General features: G+C 39.9%; 1 long non-coding RNA gene across 1 annotated transcript; it reads right to left on the bottom strand.

Annotated features, from left to right (window-relative positions):
• Positions 1-1,396: 1,396 nt before the first annotated feature.
• On the bottom strand, positions 1,397-7,877 carry LOC116449879. The gene is made up of 3 exons (XR_004242571.1): positions 7,804-7,877; positions 2,819-2,823; positions 1,397-1,428 (listed from the first exon to the last, which is right to left on the bottom strand). It is a non-coding gene; the product is annotated as an uncharacterized LOC116449879 (long non-coding RNA).
• Positions 7,878-9,839: the final 1,962 nt, after the last annotated feature.

Here is a 9,839-nt window from a genome sequence, read left to right as displayed (position 1 = left end):
ATTGAAACTACTACTGAAAATACTTCAAACTAACAAATGTCAAGGAAGTTACATCTTTATTTCCATTAGTTCTTAAATTCCATGCAGTCTAGAGAGAAGTAACCTAAATAATATTTATGTTCCTCAAACACAACCACAAAACTCTGCCAGGAAGAGTTAAATAGCACTGAGGATGAGCTTAATGAGGGAGTCATTGAAGCCAACAGACCCTTGGGTAACCATAGATCTGCACCTTGGTTTTAGTTTTATGATCATCAAATAGTTTGGATTGGAAGAGACCTTGAAGATCATCCAATTCCAACAATATATCATTGTTCCAAAAACTTATTGTTGTAGCTTAATAGAGTTGCTTTGGAAATCTGCAGTGGTTTGGTAGAAAATGGTCATATCCTGTATATTTTGAAAGAAATAGGCTAAAAAAATTGATATTTCTTTCAGGAAACTTTGCCTTTGCAGACAATTTCCAACTCATCCTGAGTAAGTATTCCTGCTCCATCCCACGTTTCATCTTAACGACATTAAAATGAAGGATTGACTTTTCCACTGTCTATCAATAGCAGATCCGTGGGTATAAAATAAAAGTGAAATTGTGACTGAGACCCAGTATTTGAATTCCATTGCAACTGCTAAATCAATATTTGCTTATCCAGCCCAAAACTCATGAGTTCAATATTAAAAAATACTATTACTATATTTACACTCCATCAGAGCTACAGGAACTTTATAGAGCCATGTCCCTGTGCTTCTCTATGAATTTTTTAATCCCAAATTGTATTTAACTCCAGTTTAGATAAAATGACAACTAATCAAAAGATATGCCTGGTGCTGGAATGAGTAAATTCTATCTTACTTAAATCCTTAGGATATTTCCATTCCTTACAGTGGAAACAGTATCATATCAATAATTTAAAGAATAATTTTGTGACCTTACGTTCAGCTGTAACTGTCTATAGCACTTTTCATGGATTTCCATGATAAACCTTAAGCTGAATTTTACTGACAGGAACTGATTGCCTTGGCCATCGTTTCATCAGGCAAATGCAGCATTAGCACTTGCACCCTGCAAGGAGAAAATGCAAGCAATGGTCCGGTTATCCCAGGAAATTACTGTGTTTCCATTTTACCCCGTACAGAACTATCAAAGCTCTGTTAAAAGAAAACTCTTCTTGTTCGGTCCATACGCGCCCATTAATAGATATTTTTTATAATATTTAAAGAATTTATCTCATTTATTGTAAAACATGTCAACGTGTTGCTAATGCTTAGAAATCAATGTCCTCATTCAGGAGAATAAACTGAAAAGCTATGGGGTAAAAATGTAATTCTGTGAAATGTATTGGAATATTTCCCTTTCAGTGAATACATAACATAAAGTTAAATAATTACAGAATATTTTGGGATTGAAGGGACCCTAGAGATCATCTCATTCTCACCCCATGGGCAGGGACACCTTCACTAGACCAGGTTGTTCAGAGTTCCCTATTTATGCTTTTGCCTAAGTGTCAAAAGGACTCTTTTTGGTTCTTTTTCATGTACATGTTTTAATCCAGCTTGGAAAAGTGAATATCCTAGAAAAGTGAAGAGATTCAGTCTGAGTATAAAGAAGCAGCTAAACTAATATCTTGTGCATGTTTGGAGTAAAGAACAAACAACAGTGAAGTTTAGCTTGGAGAAGGAAATCAAATCAGCCTTCTCAGGAGATAACAGTAATTCAAACCAGATATTTCTTTTAGTGGAAGCTCAATACCTTTAGACTAACTGATCCTGAGGAAAAACCTTTTCATTAAGGATTATCTGTCTCTTTTGCAGAGACATTATTGAAGAGTAATGAATTTAATGAAAAGTCCCTGTAAGCATCAAGCTGAGAATTCTGGTGCTAAGACAGGGCAGCTGATCCCTTCCCTTGGATCCCACTGCTGCCATATGCATCTAATCCCGAGCAGATGAGCTTGTTTTTAATGGAGAGCTCTCCTCTCTGAATGGTGAACTCACAAAGGAAAGTTGGCCTGTGTTTCCAGGCGAGAAGAAAAGTGAAAGTAAAGACAATTAGTGAGTTGCTGTCTATTTGCACAGAAGCTGTGTACTCAAAAAATCTTTAACACAAACTGGGGAGAAACTTGTACTTATCAACCACTTTCATATACCCTGTTTTTCTCAGGAAAAAAAAAAAAATCACTTTTTCCCTATTACAGTTGATATTTTCCTTTTGATTCCATTCCAAAAACATATGGTGGAACAGCTTTCCTGTTTCTTCCCAACTTATCTCCCATGGAAGTACACTGAGCACCAGCACGAGGCGAGGCTGACAGCCGGGGGCGGGAGGGAATTTCCAGTTTTATCCATTCGGGATCACATTCCCACTGCATCCCCTGGGTGCTTCCAGAGATAACCTCCTCCACAGGATGTGTTATCCTCAGGAATGTCACAGGCACTCTGGGTTCCTGGCAAGGGAGGAGTGGATGGAGGTGGTTTGCCAGCAGTGACCATGGAAATGAAGCCTTTCAAACAGGAACCTCCCCACCTGAGGATTGTCCCAGCACCAGAAGGACATCTCACAAATGGGAGCAGCATCCCAAGAAATCAGGTGCAACTGCTGGTGTGTTTCCTTGGGAATTCTGGCAGATGGAAATGGAAAATGGCTCTGCAAAGGCAGCAGAGCAGATGTCAATGATTTACTGCCATGGCCTACCTGTGGTCAATACAAACCAGAAACAGGGAAGAAAAACCTATTGGTGAATATAAATTCATTCTGATAATTAAAAAATTAATAAAGGAAATCCTGGCTTGATATCATGTCATAAGACTTACACCAAAGTACCCAAACTATAATGATACAAAAAAACTATATGTAGCTTAATATAACTTGTATTTATCTAAAGACAAAAATACTGGAGCTATTGTTTCTACGCTTTTCAGTTTCTAAATACTGAAAGATATCACCTGCCAAAAGTCAGGAGAAAGAGAAAGAGATATTCCATCCTCAGCTGAACTCTCTCATTTTTCTGGCATCAAGTTATCCCCTTAATTGCCTGAGAATTTCCTCAGAGGCTTAATATTATTTATTTTTCGTCCATAAAATTCTCAAAAATCCAAATGTTTGCGGTAATGTTCTATTGACCCTAATCTTTAATATCTACAGATATTCTGTATTGATTTCAGTAAGTCCAAATGATCTCTTCCCCCTACTCCCTGATGTGGAAAGAGATAATCAGTGATTGCTTCTTTTGGTCAAATTCAGCCTGATTTTCTTTCTCTTTTGAATGAGCAACTGTAGAAACATGTAATATATAGCAGTATTTAAAATTATAGCATTGCATTAAAGAAGCTTAAATGGATCCAATCTTCCCAACAGAGTAAAAGAAAATATTGAAACTGTATTTTTACTATTAGCCTCATTTAGTGAGACCAAAACTTCCAGAAATGAGGTGGTTTTTGATAAAAGTGTCCCTGCAGCTTTTGGCCTGTTTTACTCCTGAGTGGTGAAAACTCTGTGGAATAAAGCAGAGTTTTATTCCTGTGCCTTTGGTGACCCTGAAGTGAGGTCAGGTAAACATTAGGGAGCAGTATATAAAAAGTAACTTTCTCAGAGGAACTTTTTGATGCTTTCATTCTTAAATGATTAGTTCATATTTTTACTGGGCAGGCATTTGGCACTTTCATGTTTCTGTCTAAAAGTTCATGTTCTGAGAAATTTAATCTTAGATCAAGCTTGGTGTTCAGCCTAGGCCAAAAATCCTTCAATCTGTAAGTAATTTTGATGGGAATAATCCGACTTTACTTAAACAAGTACAGAAGAAAAAGAGTCACATAAAACCCCAGCAATCCCTCGTCAGCTACAAGCCTGTTACTGTTCCTCGCTGGATCTGGAGAATGGCTCATTCTCAATTCTGATATAAACTTGTAACTTCCAAAATTTCAAATCTTTAACATGATAGAAATGGAAGTTATTAACTCAGTAGTGAAAATAAAGTTTATCCATCCAAATACCTATTTAATCTGTTTGGTTCTTTCTCAACATTTGATAGAAATAACTTATTGCTGCAGAAATTATGAAGCCTCTTTCTGAGTGTTCAAATTTGTGCCAGTTATTGAGGTTTAAAATATAGGTTAGGACTAGCCCACACAAAAGCACCAGTGGTATGTAAACATAGATACAAAAGTAATGCATTCTATTTTTTTATATTTATTTTCTTCCATGGTTTGTGGTTTCCTCCTTTCCCAATATCAAAGATTCTGTTGGAAAAAACTCACAGAAACATTCAAATTAGAAAAGCCCTCCAAGGCCATCCAGTCCAAGCTGTGCCCCATCCCCACCTTGTCCCCAGCCCAGAGCTCTGAGTGCCACCTCCAGCCCTTCCTTGGACACCTCCAGGGATGGCCACTCCAAACCTCCCTGGGCAGCCCCTGCCAAGGCCTGAGCACCCTTTCCATGGGGAAATTCCTGCTGCTGTCCACCCTGAGCCTCCCCTGGCCCAGCCTGAGGCCATTTCCCCTTGTCCTGTCACTTGTGGTCTGAGAGAAATGTCCAATCCCAACCATCACATTACATGTAAAAATGGCTTGGTGATTTCCAGTATCACTTATTAAAATAATTAAAAATAATAAAAAAAAAAAATATGGTTTGCTTATTGAGCCCATTGTGACATGAGGATCAGATTCACAATTTTTTCCCTAAGCAGACTCCAGTATCTGGCATTGGTGTTCCTAAAAGGTCTTTCCCACACTTCCATATTAACCCCCTGTATGATGGAGCAATCAGTAGCCAATGACAGCATTCTGGTCGTGTGGCTGCAGTTGGAACAGGCCAGCAGCCTAAGGGTTAAAGGAAGAGGCCCAGGTTAATGCTGCTCCTCTCTCTTGGGCTGCAGGAAGCTTTTTTGGAATGTTATTCAAAGACTAACCCTGTCCTCAGCTCATTTTTTTAAGCAAAGCCTGCAGTACTTGAACCTGTCTTCTTCAAACCTTGATTAATGTCATTAGCTGCTGTTCTCCCTCTCTCCTCATAGCTGCCAGATGGAATGCTGAAGATTATTCTGCATCACTTAATTGGAGTTTATAATTAAAAAATGGTGAGTGCTATGGACTCCGTTTTGCCCCTCTGATCCCGAAACAGACAAACAAGTTTCTCTAATCAGTAATTCCCCCATGTCCTCTCTCAGAGCCTGCCTGAGCTCATATGCCTCTTGTCTTGCTGTATATGTTCTTTTTGCATCATTCCCCAAAACTGTGGAGACAAATTCTGGTCATACATGTTTTTCCCTTTCAAAAAAAGTCATCCTACATATGGGAATGCAGCTCTTTCTATGTCCTCCTGTGCATCCCTCCCACAACATGCAGCAAAATAGCAACGTGTGCCTAAACCACACATATGGCTCCTGGAAAGTCAGCTCCAGGACTTTTGGAAGTTCAGCTGAGGATAGTTTTGAGAAGTGACTTTCTGCATCATTTTTGGAGGGGAGCCAAATTGAGCAAAGGCAATTATACCTCTGCTTCTGTTTGTAGCAGCAAAGTATATGTGCACACGTAGGAATGTGCATCAACGTTTGCACAGCGATTTTAAAGCAACTGCTTCTACATTTTCTCAAGTAAACAGTACCACTGCAGGCAGAGGTAACATGGGAATTGCTCAGTATGCATCAGTTGTAAGAAATGAGTGGTTCAGGCCTCTCTTTTCCTTCTGAACTTGCAATGCACGCCACAAACTCTTCTGAGAATGTTCCAGTACATGTAAAGTGTTCAGTGAAAATGGCCCATGAAGACTGAAATGTCCTCCTTCAGAAAAAGAGAAATATAAAAAGTACCATCACTGGCCTTCAGTGCTGTGGTAGCAAAAAGGCTGCTGGACTGGAGTCTGGTTTACTGGCATAAATCATTCTGGCTCTGGTAGAGGGTGGGCAGGCCCTGGCACAGGGTGCCCAGAGCAGCTGGGGCTGCCCCTGGATCCCTGGCAGTGTCCAAGGCCAGGTTGGCCATTGGGGCTTGGAGCAGCCTGGGACAGTGGAAGGTGTCCCTGCCCATCTTACAAGAGTTTCTTCCCAATATCCCAAACATGGCACTATGAGACACTTTTCCTTTTCTTAAGCAGGCCTGTGATTTACGTGCTGGATTTTCAATCATATCCTATTTCTCATGGAAGCATCTCCCCCCTGCCCCCCTCCAATTTGTCTCATACTAATTCTTCTCTTCTACAGCGAGTTTTGTTATTCATGAAAGATAGCTGCTGCAGAAGAAGCAAGAACTGAAATGTTTAATGTCGTATAAAGCTGGAGGAGCTGTGGGAAGGCTGAACCAAGATCCACAACTCCAGAAGAAACACCAGGCCTTGCAGGCCAAGAGGAAGCCTGGGCTCTCTTCAAGACTTTAGGGTTGAGAAAACGACTGTATCCACCAGTTCATGCTCCTTTCACAGCGCCAGTAGATACAGTGGAAAATACAAAGATTTTCCTGAAAAAAAGTTTGGTCCTGGAAAAGCTTTCCTGTGTTTTAGAAATAAATAGAAGAAGCAGATGAACTACATAGTCTGGAGGAAGAAATGCTCAGCAGCGCTGTCCCCACAGGCTCTCCACACCTCAGTGAAGTATTTCCCCAAAATAGATTTATCTGTACATATGTAGGGCCAAAACAGATATTACTGTCATCACAATACAGGAAAAAGTAATTTGAAACTGCTGAAATGTAGTTCAGCGATACAGTTTACAAAGAAAGTTTTTCAGCTCTTAACTGCAACGTTTAGTGTTGTCCAAGCACAATGATGAGATACTTGAGATTCAAGTCTGTGCGTGTAATTATCTTAATCCATAAATTATAATCCCGGAAGGTAATAAACCCAGTCATTTTGAAGAGCAACCAACAGAGCCCATAATTTTCTGCAGTTGCTGTGCTCAGGATCAGCAGCACACAAAAGTCAAAATGCTGGTTGACAAGGGGTGCTGCTCATCACCACCCAGACTAAAGTGAATTATTTGACAAAACAAGGCCACTTCCATGTGACACTTGTGGGGTTTTTTGCCAAGTTCTCCTGGCAACTGGTAAAGAAGGGGAAACCAGAAACAGGGAATGACTACTGATTCCTCCCTTGGACTGAGTCAGATCTGGCTAGAAGCAGATTTCTTCTGAAATTACTGTTATTTCAGCATTTTATATTTTTCTGTGAAGAGCTACGATTGATAATGTGACTCAGTAATAACCTATACTTAGCAAAAAGAGTGTTTCTTTGTAATTAGGGTGCTTCTTTCCAATTTAGACCAGAGTTATGATGGAGGTAATCACTTTTTTATTTATTTCAGTGCTTTTCCTTTTAATCTTCTCTTCTCATACGTTTTTTCTTTTGTAAATGTTAAAGTCTGTAAAAAAGAAGTTTATAAGAAAGAGTGTGGAAGAAGAAGGCTGGAAGTGTGTATTTATTTCGTGTGTCCATCACCCAAAGCTGAAAAGCAAATACTGCACTTTTCTGGGGACACATCCCCTATTTTTGTGAAGGGTAAGAACAGTGCTGTGGTTGTTCTTTGTGAATGACAACGCTCAAACAACTTAATGAATAGTTTAGTCAAAAATAGTTTCCTAGGCCACAATCAAGGCATATTAAGAAACCAAATGTGCCCCTCCTTGTTCCTCCAGACTTATCTGCCAAATCAATGGGTTTGGGGCACAGGACTCCCATCTGGAAGTCATTGTGGGAAATAGTGTCACTGATTATTAAATTGCAATCTATAACCAGAGGTTTGATTATAATATCTTAGAAGCATTGAATAGAATCATGGAATGGTTTGGGTTTGAAGGACCTTAAAGCCCATCCAGTGCCACCCCTGCCATGGGCAGGGACACCTTCCACTGTCCCAGGCTGCTCCAAGCCCCAATGTCCAGCCTGGCCTTGGACACTGCCAGGGATCCAGGGGCAGCCCCAGCTGCTCTGGGCACCCTGTGCCAGGGCCTGCCCACCTTCCCAGGGAACAATTCCTGCCCAATCTCCCATCCAGCCCTGCCCTCTGGCACTGGGCAGCCATTCCCTGTGTCCTGTCCCTCCAGCCCTTGTCAAGAGTCTCTCTCCATCTTATAAGAACTCCTTAACATGTCATAGAATCTTTGTCTCTTTTTAGAATGCATGAGATAAAATTCTTAAATAAATGTTGCTTGCTAGCTCATTAAAGTTGCTCTCAATGCCACAGACAACTGTGGATCAATCATTCCTCGTTATACACAGGTCTAAATTTCAAATGGCCATATGCAAAAGGTGAGAGCACATACTGAAATTCACACCATTTAGTAGCTATGATTAAACCTGAAAATCTCACTAAAAAATCAATGTGTTTTTTCCACCCAACTCATGGACACGGGATTTCACACACAGAACTTCAGTTTAATGACACCGACTGCATTTCACAAAGCGGCAACATTTAAATAACAATCAAATAGTTAATAAATTGCTGAATCAGGATTGAAGCACATACCTGATACTTATATTTAAATTTCAGGGGAGAGGGGCTTAGTGGGCTTGTGATGTGAACTGTGAGATGTTTAAAGGGGGCATTCTCTTCACCCCCAGAGCCTTGCATTACTGGTTTCTAAATTGTTGCCAGTTGCAATCATATCTTTATTGTGACCCCCAAGATTTCAGCAAGCAACACTTTTTTTCGTGGTCAGATTTTGAGCCCATTCGTAACAGCTGGGACCCAAAATATCGTAACTGTTGCCTTGGCTACAAGTCCAGCTGAGAGGCCTTTCTAAATGCCCTTTTTAAATTCTAGAAGAGGCAGAAGAAAACATTCCTGTGGGATATATAAGAAGCTCTGAGACTTTCCCAGAAGTGAGATTCAAGAGGCTTTTTTTTTTTTTTTTTTGGTATCTTTTTGCTCTTCAAAATATTTTTGAGCTGCTAACAAGCAGGTCTTACCCAGCTGAGCAGAACATCTGGCACCTCACCGTGGGGTGCAGGTGATGGAGGACCAGACTGAAACAGATGTGGCCACTTACCTGCACCAACACTCCTGCTGCAGTCAGGGCTCCTTAGGCAGTACAGGGAACACCACACTGACTTTCTGTGAAATTCTGAACAATTACATGGAGCTAGCAGAGATTTAAAAATGCTGCTATCTGAGGAATAGGAAAAAAAGCTATTTATTGTTATTGATTGAATTGCCCTGTCCTCAGCACAGTAATATTTCATAGAAGTGCTAGAAATATATTTACTTTGCTCATTATAATATGATGTGCACAAATCTTTTATTTAAAATCCCTCAGTAAAGCTTCTGCATAATTGAAGTTCCTAATGCTTAAATACTCTTTGTACATGATCATACAAAGCCAGCCTAAGATTGTGTGGTCCTCTTGGCTTTGAGAATTAGGAGAAAACACTACAAGGCAAAACATGATTTTTTAACAGACGCTGGTGTAATGAGTTTCTGTGAGAAGGGCTTCCATTGTCTAAATTCTTTTAAACAGCACTGCTTTTTATGGAATAACAATAGAACTTCTTACACGAGTCAATGGCAGCTTTTAAAGGACTATAATGCATAACATGCATTTTTTACTATTTGTGTTTTTAAACTGTTATGTTGTTCCAGAGAAACAAATAGGCCCAACACATTCCTAACTGCTCCTTAAATGAATTTCACACTGGAAAATGCTCAGTTTTTGTAAACCCTCCCAAAGATTAAATATAAGAACCAGGTAAAATTGTATTTTGCTACTTAGGGATGGGCTTCTTACTGCTGATATGTCTAAAATATATGCCTTTTATCATCTGCCAAGAAAATAACTTTGTTATGATCCAAGGTCCTGAATGCATGTGGAATAAAATATGGAAAGCACACATTTTTTGCTACATTTGATCACTAGTCCTT

The sequence above is a fragment of the Corvus moneduloides genome, chromosome 12, assembly GCF_009650955.1.
Source record: "Corvus moneduloides isolate bCorMon1 chromosome 12, bCorMon1.pri, whole genome shotgun sequence".
NCBI classification, from domain to species: domain Eukaryota; kingdom Metazoa; phylum Chordata; class Aves; order Passeriformes; family Corvidae; genus Corvus; species Corvus moneduloides.
Note: the sequence above shows the minus strand (reverse complement) of the source record. Positions and strands in the feature narration are given on the sequence as shown.